The sequence below is a fragment of the Hetaerina americana genome, unplaced genomic scaffold (assembly GCF_022747635.1).
Source record: "Hetaerina americana unplaced genomic scaffold, ioHetAmer1.1.p SCAF_3, whole genome shotgun sequence".
Lineage (NCBI taxonomy): Eukaryota > Metazoa > Arthropoda > Insecta > Odonata > Calopterygidae > Hetaerina > Hetaerina americana.
The window spans coordinates 71,862,171-71,876,529 of NW_027286874.1; the positions used below are offsets into that span (position 1 = coordinate 71,862,171).

The window sequence follows — 14,359 nt, forward strand, 5'->3', positions numbered from 1 at the left end:
GATTTTTTTTCCGTTTGTGCCGGCAGCGCAATTAACGCGGCCATCCGGAGCACTTTCTCCAGGAGAAGGGTTCCCCCATCCCCCTTCGCACCCGCACATCAACCCCCACCGACCACCGCTCCGGCGGACGTTCACCGAAGGGACAAGGGCGGCGAGTGAAAGGGGAGGGTGGTGGAGAGAGGGAAAAAAAGGGTGCGAAGGGCGGGCGGGCTGGTTTTGGTCGGCTGGCCGGCGCAGGCGCGAACCCTTCCAAAGCGGAATGTATACATACCTAGGGTCGAGGTCTCTCTTCTGTCCCCCTCCTCCTCCCCGTCCTCAAACCCTTTCGACCCCCTCTCCCATGCCACCCCTTCCTTCTTCCTACAGCCCGAAGCGTGCTGAGGGCCCTCGGGTGCAATCCTGAAAGAGAGGGAGAGCGAAGGTGTTCTTGTTCAAATTCCTCCCTGCACCCCGCTCTAGTTCCTCACCATCTCCCTCCTCCTCTCCCATTTTCTATCCTCGACGGCCCCACTCCATTACCAACCCTCATCCTCCCCTCCCCCTCAGTTACAAAAGCGCCGGAGGCAATTCTTATTTTAACTCATCCCCCACCCCCTCCCTGGACAAATCCGCGTGTTCCTCCTCACTCCCCCACCCTTCCATCTCATTTCCCCTCCCGCCCCACCGTCTCTCGCTCGCGCGGTCCTCCCACACCTCAACCCCCTCCCCTTCTTCCCCCTCACCCGCGGGACCCCCCCTCCCTACCTCTCCCTCTCACACCCCCTTCCCTTCGCCCGCCACTCTCTTCCCTCCCCAAGTAGCGCGTGCACAGTGTGGCGGGACTTGGTCCGTAGTTTGATCGGGTCTGGCGGGAAGAGGATTTTCGTATAAGCCGTTTCCTGGCTGCCTCGACTTCTGCCGAACGAACCCCGCGCTCATTTCTTCGCCTTCGGCCTGAATAATAACCTTCCGCGGTCGCCGATCTTGGCGTTTGCCCCGTCGAAGAAGACGGTGTCCGTTTCCCGTCGCCCCCCGTGGATTACGAAAGGAGCCGGTAGCGATTGTGGAGCTTGGGGGAAGGTATTTTTTTCTGCACCCGGTCGTCGTCCAGTGATCTCCTGTTTAACTGTAAATGCAACCACCTTGGAGAGGTAAGGATTCACTTTTTTTCTATCGGTGGCGAACATACTAATTTTTAAGCGCTGTGAAATGGGAGTGGGAGTCTTCGATTTAAGCACTCGAAGTTTGGTTCGCTTCGTTGAATGGGTATTTTTTTTTCAAAACAGACCCGAGAATCACGGGATGGAAGTAGTGTCTATTTATTTCTTTGACTAAACGTCTCACTCGGGGTATATTTGGTTTATGAGAGCCTCGTCGGGGATAAAGTCGGCGTGATAAAATTAGTTCCCGAGCTAATTTTTACGATCGGTTCAGATTTTTGATGTTATTCGGGTCAAGCATTCTATTTTGAATCCAAGTGGTCCACCAGCGTTTTGATGTTCATGAAGTCGGAGTGCTGATTTGGATGGTGCCGGCTGCACGGAAGAGTATTCAAGGAAATCTTTTGTTGTGGCCAGTTCGACGAAAGGGCATTGAGTTGCGTGGTGATTCTCGGCGATAATTACGTTCAATAGAGTTGATGTATTTTGATGTCAAACAAATCGTCTCTATTATTCTATGCAGTATCGATTTCGCGAAGTTTACCTCTCTTAGATTTAGCTGCCGGGACCGTTAAGGTCAAGAAACGAGAAGAAAACAACCCAAATGGTTTTGAAATTACTTTCTGGCTGAGTTATAAAGTATAAATTCTATTAGTGCCACTCAGTCAGAAATAACTTTCTTTCATGATGGGTTCTAACAGGTGCCTTCGGTCGGAATTTTAGGATGGATGAATTTGACCCTTCGGCGAGTCGCTTCCTCCTCATATTTTCCCTTCCTTCTGAAATTGAAGCGTGCACGTATCGTAAATGACCGCAAGATGACGTTGCCCCAGTTAGTTTAATTTGATACATTTGCGTCGAGTTGCATAATCTGCCCTCGTTTCATGATCCCAAGAATGTTGTAGTTTATGATAAGTACTATGAAAACTTCATACTGATGTATTTTGGCTTTTCCATCAAGGCAGATTTGCCAGATTATTTATTAGCAGGTGTCGAGGAAGGTGGTAGATAGCATGTAGTGGTGTCAACATTTAATTGGATCCATTGTTTTGATTCGGCTGAAAAAAGGAATATTAAAATACTGGTCTGGCTATGAGCAATGGCATCATTAGGTTGATACCATGGAGTTGCAGTGATCACTTGCGCTCCTTTGGAAGCCAACTATAGTGACGTTGTAAATTTGTTAGTTATGCATCATGGAATCTTGTGACAGTGCCGAGAATATTTAGAAAATTAAGTTACTTTGTTAAGCTGTGGTATTATTTGAAAATATAGTCTGTTTAATCGTTGCCATTTTTCCAATGGAATCTTCACATTTTTCGTGTCCTGTTTATTGTACAATCCTGTGTTGTGTCCCTGAATAAACTCAAGGTTTGGAAGCCTCAAGGAAGTGTGATGTTTCAACTGTAGATGCCTCTGTATCGTAGGGGAATGTATGCAGTGGGTGATGAATGAAGAATTCGGTGAGACTCGGCTCAGGGTTCTGAGAAATGATGAAGTAATAACGAGGGCATTAGTATTTTGGAGAAAACTCCGTTTCCTATTTTAATACCTTACAGCCAGCCTTGAAATGTAGTTGCGGTAAGGTTGCCCAGAGGAGGAATTGGGAATTGGCTGTTCATGAAAGTGCTTGGGGTATTTCGTTTTTCGTGTCCTCCAATAGCTGTGGATAATGTTTATTTATTTATTATTTAAAATCAGAGAAGGGTAAGAAAATTTCGTACTCCCTATGGAAGATGATTTTTTGAATACTGTCTGAAATTTGTTTCGCCGTAATTGATATTTGAAACTTTATGCATGTAGACTGTGGGCTATATATTTTGAAATTACCCTAAGTTAACGGATACATAGTCACATATTTGGAGGATGGCAGGAGTGCCATCCTCCAAAAATCCGTTAACCTAGGGCTATTTCAAAATCTAATAAGAAAGAGTCCGTCGGACACATTTCTCCCCACATAATTTACAACATGCACACAAAAAAAGAAGGGAATCAAGTTTGAATGAAAACTAAATGGATTTCATGTAAACCCTTATGCGCAAATATTGTCGTGTGATTTGCACTGTTTAACATATCTTATGATGGTTAATGCATACGTTAACCTCATCTCCTGCACTCTTTCTCTTGAGGAAAGATATCATTTCAGTAGGAGAAGAGTGAGTGGTTTTCTTGCCTACTGGTCTGCGATTATTCGCTATTTTTGGGTTAATTTACCAGTTGTCCGATGCTTCTGTTTACTGTCCTCGAATTAAAAAGTGGTACAGATGCCACGAATATTTTTAAACGAAACTAAGTCTTTGAAATTCTTATATGTCGTGGTTGTTGGGTATTTTGCATTCCTAGGTGTAACTTCATTCTTTCATCCTGGTGCTCAACTTCAAGATCTGCGACCAGTGGCACCCGGTTCAGTTAGCCCAGTCGGTGATTTCCGTTAGCTGGCTGGCCCCAGTTGGATTTCCAGTCAATTTTGGCCATTGTGTCTAACATTTTTTGTGTATCCACGTGGCGAAAAGTATTATCATTGAAAGTGAAATAGTGCTTTGCCACCAATTACTCTGGAAATTTAAAGGAAGATTGAAACAGCGCAATTCGTTAGTCGTGTTATGGAGTCACTCGGTTGTTTGGAGAGGTAACGAGCCCGGGAAAATGGGGAACTAGGGTTTACCTGTTTGAGTATAAAGCCCTTGCTCAGCGAAACCGTGCGCGTGGAGGTGGTGCGCGTCACGTGGGAATTCGTAAATCATATGCTTCAGGGTATTCCGACACAGAAATAGGACCTCACTGGCTCTACTTATTTACGGAAGGGATCTCAGATAAATTGCCGTCTCAGCGTCGGTGTTTTCCCTTAATCCAGATACACTTGCGTGCGCTCTTTAGCGCGAGCACGGGGGATCGTCAACGTCATCTTGTCCACTCGGCGCTCAAATGAGGTCCTCCTCCCCGGGCGAAAATTTGTGTACAATCGTGGTTCTCGCGGGCGAGCGTGCCTCCGAGAGCTCATTCGCGTGGCATATCATTTAGCGTATCGCCCTTGAAAAACTTAGCCGTTTGTCCCGGTGACCTTTATGGGGATATCCAAACGGGGAGGTCGGGATTGTTATCACAGAACATATCGCCACTCCCGAGGAAATTGTATTTTCTCGCCTGCCGGCGCGCCGGTGTTATTCTGGCTCTTTTTCTTTGCCGCTCTGGCAGAGAGCCTCCTTCAGCCCCCTTTCCTTTGTGTAGAGGGTTGTTATTCATGGGAAGGATGCATTATTAAGGAGAGCACCTCTAAATATACTTGCAACATGCGCCTCATCCTCGGCAAGTCAGCTGGTTGTTCCTTTCGACGGTTATTCCTAGAATAGGCACTCTAACGCATGGCTGTGTGGGTGGGCTTGTGTGAATACTTGAGTGAGGTCGTGGGCGAACAAGCCTTTGCGATTCCGTTTGTAAGCATACACGGGCAGCCTCGAGAGCCCAAGTCCTTTCGCGCCACCTTTACGCTGCCGAAAATGATAGACATTACTCAAATACGGCGGCTGAAGCAACGTTATGCTGTGGGGATGCCGTCATAAGCTTGTTGTGCTTTGTGTCCAGTGGGGATTGAAGTAAACGTAAAATCGAATGTATTTTCTCGATGAAAAATTTCTTCAAACATGATCTTGACGCACTTTAAAATTCCCTCCAAACTTAGGTTATTTCAATAGCATTTCGAATATAACTACTTCGCAAAATGAATATTCTTTATGAACTATTTAAATTGTATTTACTTTATTCTTATAGTAAAATCATACCTAGTTTTTGGGAATAGGATCTACTCGGAGAGTATAGGTTATGGGCGTGAGAAGGTTTTGCTGGGAAGAATGGCCACGTTGTCGCCCCAAGAGACACTACTGCTTAAGTTGTCTCACCAATCGTAGTTTAAAAAATGCCTTAACTCGACAGTAACGTAGACAGGTTCTGTTTACGGGAAGCTGTCACGTGAAGGAAGACGTCACTTCAGGTAATAAAGAGAACAAACTTCTCCGCTCATTATATCATTATATTAATATTCATATAATAATCAAAACACAAGAAATATGCCATTATAAATTAAGTAATCCTATAGGTTCTTTCGTTTTCGCTTCATAATAGCCATGGATGACAATCATAGGGAGTGATTTAACTTCCCGTATCTAATGTACACACCTATCCTCTGCGTTAGAGTAGAGAAAAAACCATGAAAAAAGAGGTTGTAAGAATGTCCTCCTAATTTTAAGATTCATAGTTTATAGGATAAATACGTCTGGGGAACTTCTTTCCATTCAAATCTAATCGGGAATGGGGAGTAAGAAAAACTTCGAAAATCGAATCACCCAATTACTCAGTTTTACTGATTAATCGCTCAATTACACCCAGTTACTCAATTTGAACAAAATTTAAACGACCAATTTTTCCTCTCGTTGCCCTAATTCATGTAAAACCCATCCCCCATTTTAATGGGAAGGAGAGTCGAATGCTGCCCGTACTTGCCTCCTGGATACGCTACTTCCCGAGGCTTGCGCAACCTTGGGATAGATATTCGGTATGAAGGTCGCCAGGGTAATTAAGTCTATATCCTCTCAATTACTATGTTTATCTCGCACCGATTATGGAGTCATCACGTGTAAACCCTTCCATGCACACCATATAAAATAGAAATCACAGCCAAATCAAACCATCACCCGGATAGCTTCCGTGTGCATAGCCGCCATCTTATCCGGCCAGCGCAATACCCTCTTACTATATGTGTTTGGATTGATTGTTCTCTCTACTAAATTGGGCACCAGAGGAATTGTCTACGAACGACTCTCTGCCGTCTTTGGCCCTCGGCTTCGGAGGCGGGTTTTGCGGTGGATCGAGAATGATCAAGGCGCAATATGTCCTAAGGGGAGGGTGCGTATTTTTACCTGCCTCCCTGATTCATTTTCAATCGAGTCCTTTTGGTTTTCTCTTTGGGAGAGAGTGATATGTTGGGGAATGGGGTTCACACTAGAATGTTTCGTTCTTGAAGCACCCATTAAACATGCCACATTGTCAAAGAATTTAGGTAATTTTTACCATAAGTTTGGAGTTCTAAAAAACACCCATAGTTTTGCTCGAAAAAAATTATTTTTTCCCGTTCCACATGCAGTTATTATCGTTTTATCAATCTTCGCAGGGGGAAATAAACTTGTATTTGGGTTAAAAAAATTACCCGCTGTTTTAAGTTAGATTATTTAGGACGGGCGGAAGGAAGTTATTCCAATAACATTTGAATAAGTCAATGAGATTACAAATTCCTTCGAAATATTCAACTAGATCGCGCTTGCGTATCATCGATCGAAATCGTGACAAGGTCGAACATTGCACAACATTTTGTGTGATATTTTTACTGTCCGATAATTGATGGGCAGCCTTGAGTGATAGATTGCATTGTAAAAAAACTCTGCATTTTTAAGATTTAAAAAACTTGTTAGTGATCCAGCTTTATCTATTCACTGTGATATTTACATATCCAACATTTGAATCATTTTCTAAATTAACTTCATCCTTTATTTTCACTCATTTAACATTTTCAATCCTCGCATTTCATTTCTCAACAATTCTCGTGGGCGCTGTGAAGACCCACTTCTTCCTCCCTTACTCCGGGTCCAAAGTCCATGCGTTCATTCATTGATCTCTTGTAGGCGTGGGGAAATTCATCAGGAAAGTTCTCTCGATGTGGAAAAAATATCTCTCTCACGTCAAATTGTTCCCGAAGAGGAACTTTCTCCGAAGTCCTGTCGGTGTTTGTAATTAAATTATATAAAAAGTGCAAAAAATAAATGGTATCACCTTCTAAAAAACGGGAAATGTTTTGCAAACGTTGGCTCGTACATTTATGCCAGGGATAAAATTAAGTGATAAAGAAAATGATATTTCTTGTATTTAAGGCTGTTATTACCATTCGTTGGAGAGTAGTCGAGGTTATTTATTTGTTCGGAAAGAGAGAACGAAGTTATGCAGAGGCTTTCAAGTCTCCTGAATGCCGCTTATTTTATTATTATTATTATTTACACAATTACGTTGCAATTATGCCAATTTCCTGGTGGCAACGGTCAAGTTAGGTCAAAGATAACTCTTAAATAACTCTAATAACTCTTTAACTTAATAACTCTTTAACTTAATAACTCTTAACTTAATAACTCTTATAAAATATACAGTGAATAATCAACGAAATATTGGTTAGACCACTCAATCGAGGCATTACATTGGTACCCACGGAGTGCTTGCGAACATGCGAATGCTATTCGCTGAGCTCCAGGTTATTTTGCATAGATAGAGGGGATGCATTACAAATGATGATAAACAAACTACAAGACCTAAGTAACACATTTAACCCAATAATATTGACAGCAGAAACTAAAACATTATCAATTTTCGGAGACATCCGGTAAGAACAGAAATTTTCATAGAAGGTTACATACTAGAACATGTGTAGTCATTTCAACATTTAGAATGCGATGTAATCTACGAAAAGAAAAAGGCAAAACAAATCAAATTAACATTTACCAGAGGATATGTAGAACGACATGAAGATTCTTGAACGGTAAAATAAGAAGTGAAACACGAGTAAATTTTTATTAAGTTCCCACTATCTTGTGTGGATCAGAATGCTGGGAAATGAGACAAAAGTACCTAAAACAAATACATAGAAACATCGGAAATGAAATTCCTGCGATCAGTTAAAGGTCTATAAACAATAGAAAATAGACTGAGGAACAAGAGAAGAGCTAGGTGTTCAATCCACGACTTAGATGAATACAAAGCAAAATGAAATAAACATTTCATGTGGATGTCCCGAGAGAGAATATCGAGGAAATCTATTGAATATAAGCCATCATGAAAGAAATGAATCAGAAGACGAAGGGCTAGTTCAAAGTGTAGCCGGAACAGGTATAGAGCCTAAAATTGGAAGGAAGAAGATGGTTTGCATTCGTTGACATTATGTCAACGAATGCAAACCAATGCGTTATGTACTATGCCAACCATGAATATTGGCTTATCTACGTTGGACCGATTCCCGTACTCTGCCACATGGAATAAATCCCTGAAATTTGGATTTATCTGATCATAACGTGCATTTCCGAGATTACTTGGAAACCATTTCTAGTAAATTCTGAAAGGAATGTAGGCGTATGCAATCGGAGAAAAGCACACAGCTTCGTTGTTCATTTTTATTTCTGCTCAAGGTAGCATTCCCTTTTCATTCTACCTTTGAATTGATTGATTGATTCAGCTTGGTAAATCTTATCGCTACGATCAAATCTGAAACCACCACACCTGGGGTACGTAAATGGCTTCGCATTGAAACTCCCTTAAAGCCTCAAATTTCGCCTAAAGAAGAGTATTAGAGAATATTGTGAATGACGAAACCTACTCATCTCTTGTTCCTTTTCCATCATTTACTCTTAGTGCGGAGAAATCATTGCATCCGTAAGAAATGATTAAACTATTTACCTCTAAATTTAAGCGGGTGGAAATGAGAGAATTAGGAAAGGAACACCCTAAATTCGAGCCTAAAATATGAACCTTACCTGAAAATTTTTGCTGTTAGTTGTGTTCTTGTGTGATAATCGTTTCGCGTGTCAGATATCTCTGGAACTAAGGCGGACCGTAGTTGTAGAATTAGGTTCATTCCCAAAATGGATGGAAGACGGACTGAATGAGTTTTAACAACTTTATAACAATATTTTCACTACCTACTTTTTATCCTCATGTATAATAATAACTTCATGTAGTTGAATGAGAAATATTTATTTAGGGTTTGTTTTTGAATTCTTGATTGTCGATTTGACGTGAATTGTTATTTTCTAATATCATAGGTGTTGAAATTTGGAGAAATATTACCTGGAACAGGGTAATTCATCCAAATATCGATCTGGCTAGTTGTAAAATGGCGTTCGCCACGTTCTTAAACATGCAGGGGTGCAGCCTCCCCCGCGGAGAAGGCGCCTATGTCCAGAATAATCGATAATCATTCTTTGAGATTCAAATGGAAAATACTATTTTGGAGATATTTATCACTACTGGGTCGTTGATTCAGTTGATTGGATGGTGGTTGAAACATTTTTAAATTCCGTCTTAATCCATATTTTCCGTTTCCTTAAAAACTATTATCGTGTACTTTTGGATGCATTTATGAATACGAGTATGATATCAATTTCAAATGAAAACTGAACATTCTGTGCAATTTTCCTCTTTCCGTCTTTCTTGAGAGTCTCGTGTAACAAGAGCTCTCGAAATTTCCATGACTTCAATTTCTCTATTAATCTATTAACAGGTAATTATTAATACATTTTGCTGCGGCTATTTCCTGAGAATTATCGAGCATAGTATCTAAGTCAATTTAATTTCGAACCCCTAAAACATCTCCCTCCATTTGTACGGCCATACAAATCCACCGGATTCCTTTTTTCTCCTTTTTCACAAATAAGTTATCAAACTCTCGCAATCACCAGGAGTGAACGATCCATTTATATATGTAGTTTGCTAACGTGAATTTATCATTTCACTTTGAAGAAATATTATCGGCTCATTTATTATTTATCATTGTAAAAATTATCTTACGTGATCATATTGGAGTTTATAAAGCATATCATGAGTGGAGCAATGAACGTATCGTAGTCTTTAAATCGAAGTTTGAATTGAAAGAGATAGGAAAAACAGGACATTTAAATTTTAATGATAGTCAGCCGTCACGTTGAATAGAATCAATTCAAGATGGTTATTAATGCGGTTAAATATATGAAGCGTTAGTGTGTGTAAATAACATTCGCCTTTTCGCCTAAATAACAGTAACGAATGAAGCCCATTGCTCGAAATATCTATACAATTTTAATAACTCTTGGTGCCCTAAATATAAAAATTATAGCCACGCAACTCTCAATGTTATCAAGATTGGGAAAAATATCAAGTTATCGTTAGCATCTGCCGTAATTGAAGGAAGTTTTTTTCTTGCTGCCAGACCTATGGATCCGAAATGCTGTATTCCCTTTGAGAAAAATGCCTCGTGATGTATTTTCCGCAGTGGAAGGTTCCGTACTTATCGACATGCTCTATCAAGGACTAACTGACCGGAAGATGGCAGTTTGAGGAGCATTACCCTACGAAATAAATACTCAATCAGCCATTGTGAAAATAATTCCGCATCTTCTGAACCGATTCGCACGCACACAAGACATCCCCATGTTTGGGTCAATGCCGTGGAAAATGTCCGAAATGTAGAACGATTATGAGCAGCCAATTAATTTTCATTTCAAGTTATTCCAACTAATAACGTTCTCTTACGACTATTTATGGCTTACGCATCACGAAAACTTCCTCTAGTTTTTTCTACGTTATTTGTTTCTTCATTTCTTCGTAACTTCTGCGTGTCTTCATTCTGTATAGAAAGCCAAATCTCATCCTTCCTCCACCCCGCATAACCAACATTTCAGTCCTTCCACCAAGGACTTCAGCAACTAGCTACCATTTGATATTTCCTTAGACTACTCTTTGTGCCCTCTTAGGGTTTCCTCTAACGACTTCCTCCCTTCATCCTTCATTTCTAAGGATATATTCTTTTTATTCCTCTCTATCATATAGTTTTCTTCTGATTGATCGTATACTGTGTCTATTTGATCCTACCTATGGTTTCTTGTTGCCATGTAGTCCTGATTAATGACCAAGTTCGTTGGTTCAGCTTTTATCTCTGTTTATGGTATTCCATTACTCTCCTGCTGTATGCTTACTACCCATCTTCCTACCCTTGTGTTCAATATATTACCGCCACCCCTCGTTGGCTCTCCTCCCCGCTGCTGTATATTACTCTGTAATTGTCACTCCAGTAATCCCAGCTCTCCTTCCGTCTCACCTCGAACAGCCCTAAAATATCTATATTCACTCTTACCATCTCCCGCTTTATATTTTCTAATTTCTCTGTTCTCAACAACGTTACGGCATTCCAAGTCGCTATTCTAGCATGTTCTATGTGGTTTCCCGTTGCTTTCCTCGATTGTGTTTTTATCCTGACACCATCACTTTGCCTCCCTCACTTGGTCGTGAGACCTTTGCAACCGCCTCACTAAGGATCATATGCTTCCCGGACTACCCCTTTTCTGGCTCCTAATCGCTTCGGCTAATCTGACATGGGTGACCTTACTAGGGGCATTTATCATTGCCCCTCTCAGTACAGTTCTAGTAGGCAACGAAACGCGCAAGCCTCGGCAAGTTTGTAGTCCATGTGAGGGAGATAACCATTAGCTCATAAAAATGGGTGAAATTTTATCAAACAATTAATGTATCTGTTGAGAAAGTATTTACGCGGGACACATGCTTTCGACAAGAGATAAGGCTTACTTTATAGTACTTTTAAATGAACAGATAACTTCATTGGTTCCCAACGAGAGCGGGAGTCAACGAGAGTTTTATGAGTTAATCTTGGGATCTCGGGTCTCTTAAACCTGCCTGAGTTGTGGAATCATGTATGAATCTGTTATATTATGCCTCCAATTCTCTTTTTTTTTGGAATTGGTCATCAGATTGTGTGGGAAAATAAACCTCAAAATATGGATGATACATGTATTACGATGGGACTGTTAGTCACGTTGTTATGGGATACCACGATGCCTTGATTTAGATTTTCAGTCCCACCGTAAAAGACTCGAGGCTAAGTTTTTGTTAAGTTAAGTTTTTGGATTGATATGATCTTAGAAATAATCTTTGAAGCGATGATAAATTTTCAAATAAATTGAATTGTCTCCTTATTGTACATTTTTCTGGCTTATCATTTCTTTAGATTCGTCATAATTGAGTTTAAATGCACAGTGCAGGATTTATGAATTCACCGAAATTTAAATATCTTAATTTTTCTGCTCGGCTTAAATCAATTCAAAGAGTCATTATTAAATGTTCCAACTCTTCAAAATTGTACCTAACATAGGTAACTCCTGAAGACCTTCCCATTGATTGCGCCACTCGGCATAGAGATAGACCCTAATATGAAAGTTATTTCGGAATTTTTTCGATGGTAATAAGATGGGAAAACTTCTTTTTCCAAAAACTTAATGATCACGCGGAGGTAACTGAATCTTTCGTGATGTGGTCCTTTAATAAGTTTGGAAGGCAAAATATTATTCCCTCTATTTTAATTTGGAAATCGATCACCTTTCTTATTCGCCAATTAATACGTGATTCTCATAAACTTGAACAGCTTAAGTACCATCTTTCTTGTACACTTAACGCCGCTCAAAACGGACGGCAGAAATGTATTTCCCTCTTGTTGAGTCATTAATTTAAGGGAAGGTATAAGAAAGAGACCGAATAAATGTTTTGTATATATCGAATGAGATTCCCGAAACCTTTTGGTGATAACTTATGAAACGAATCCAATTGGAGGGTACATATGTTCTGCTTTTGGCCTCCCTCAATCTGTTTTACTGTAAATGAAAATTCCTGAAAACAAAAACAGTATGAAAAACGCTCTGGAATTCAAGTTTTGAATCTTATAACTATTTCCTCCGCGTCACGGGGGACGGTATAGTTTTTCGTCTTTTTACACTAGGTCTTGATCGTTGTTGCGCTCCGCCTAATTACTTTAATGATTCCCATGTCACTCTCAATATGCCATCATGGATGTGCGCAGGAGTCTACATTTTCTCTGGGTACGAAAATTGACCTTAGACTTCATTTTATACTTTCCAGATTGAAATACCAATTCCAATATATTTGTTCGTTTTAGTCGCGTGGTCTACAAATTAGAAAAGGCCTTGAAAAATAATAGAAGGTATTTTCCACCCCCCCCCCCGCAAATCTGGGTGATCCCGATCCATTAGTATCCAATTATTTTAAAAGAGAAAGCGGAAAGGTTTTTTTATCTACATTTTTCTGCTAACGGGGCCAGGGCTCATCGGGACGTACAATCAACTTTTTTTCTCCGTAAAACACCGAGTAAAAGTAAAAATACCGATTGAATCCTTTTCTGGCATATCACTTTTATCTCAGATCGGTGGAAAAGAAAGTCAAGTTGTTTTAATTCTCTGTGATATACTACCTTGATCAAAAAGTTCCCGGAATAACCACCACCGTGTGGCGCTCCCATCGTTCCGATTTGAGTTCTGTTTTTTTTGTTAAATTGGTACATCTGTTGTTGATATTCCCTTTAAATCTTAGTGTCATAACTTGACATTTGCCAAAGTTACGTAGCCAAGAGTACATCTATCTCTGTGTGTGTTGGCGATTTTTTACAATTTCAGAAATGGATTTAAATTTGCCACAACGAACTTGTATTAAATTTTGCGTAAAAAACGGATTTAGTGGCGCACGGACGTTGGAAATGTTGGAAAAGTGTTTCGGCAACGATTCTCTAAAAAAAACGGTCGTTTACCAGTGGCACGAGCGGTTCAGAAGTGGTCGTGAGTCAATCGAAGATGATGAACGCAGTGGCAGACCATCGACATCGAAAGTCGGTGAAAAAATTGATAAAGTAAAAGAAATGTTGGTCAATAACCGCAAATTAACCATCAGAGAAATAGCGGAGGACTTGAACATTGCCTATGGATCCGCCCAAGACATTGTGGTTAATGATTTGGGTTTCCGTCGTGTAGCATGCCAAAAGACCTCAATTTCATGCAAAAAAGAGACCGTGTTGACGTCGCAAAAGACATGATTTGCGAGGCTGAATCCGATCCCACATTCATCAAAAGGATCATTACTGGAGACGAGACGTGGGTTTATGAGTACGACACGCAATCCAGACATCAGGCAAGTGAATGGCGTTCACCAAATGAGCCGAGACCAAAAAAACCACGTCGTTTTCAGTCAAAAAAGAAGGCAATGCTGACGGTTTTCATGGATTACAACGGTGTAGTGCATCATGAATTTTTGCCAGAAGGCCAGACAGTAAACAAAGAGTATTATTTGGGCGTTATGAGACGTTTGCGTGAAGCAATTCGCCGAAAGAGACCAGAAATGTGGGCAGAAAACTCGTGGATTTTGCACCATGATAACGCACCGTCGCACAGTGCTATCATTATTCGTAATTTTTTGACGAAAAATGCAACAAATACCATCCAACAGCCACCGAATTCACCTGATTTGGCTCCCTGTGACTTCTTTCTGTTCAATCGAGTTAAAAAACCATTACGGGGAACGCGTTTTAGCAGCCGAGAGGAAGTAATGGAAAAATCGCAGGAAGCACTGATGGACATACCGAA

The 14,359-nt window shown here is 40.7% G+C and overlaps 1 protein-coding gene across 2 annotated transcripts in view; it reads left to right on the top strand.

Annotated features, from left to right (window-relative positions):
- Nucleotides 1–816: 816 nt before the first annotated feature.
- Nucleotides 817–14,359, top strand: part of LOC139690558 (uncharacterized) — a 244,783-nt gene continuing 231,240 nt past the window's right edge. For both annotated transcript variants that reach the window (XM_071588025.1, XM_071588026.1), the window contains exon 1: nucleotides 817–1,130. The gene's annotated coding sequence lies outside the window, so the exon portion shown is untranslated. The remainder of the gene's footprint in view (nucleotides 1,131–14,359) is intronic.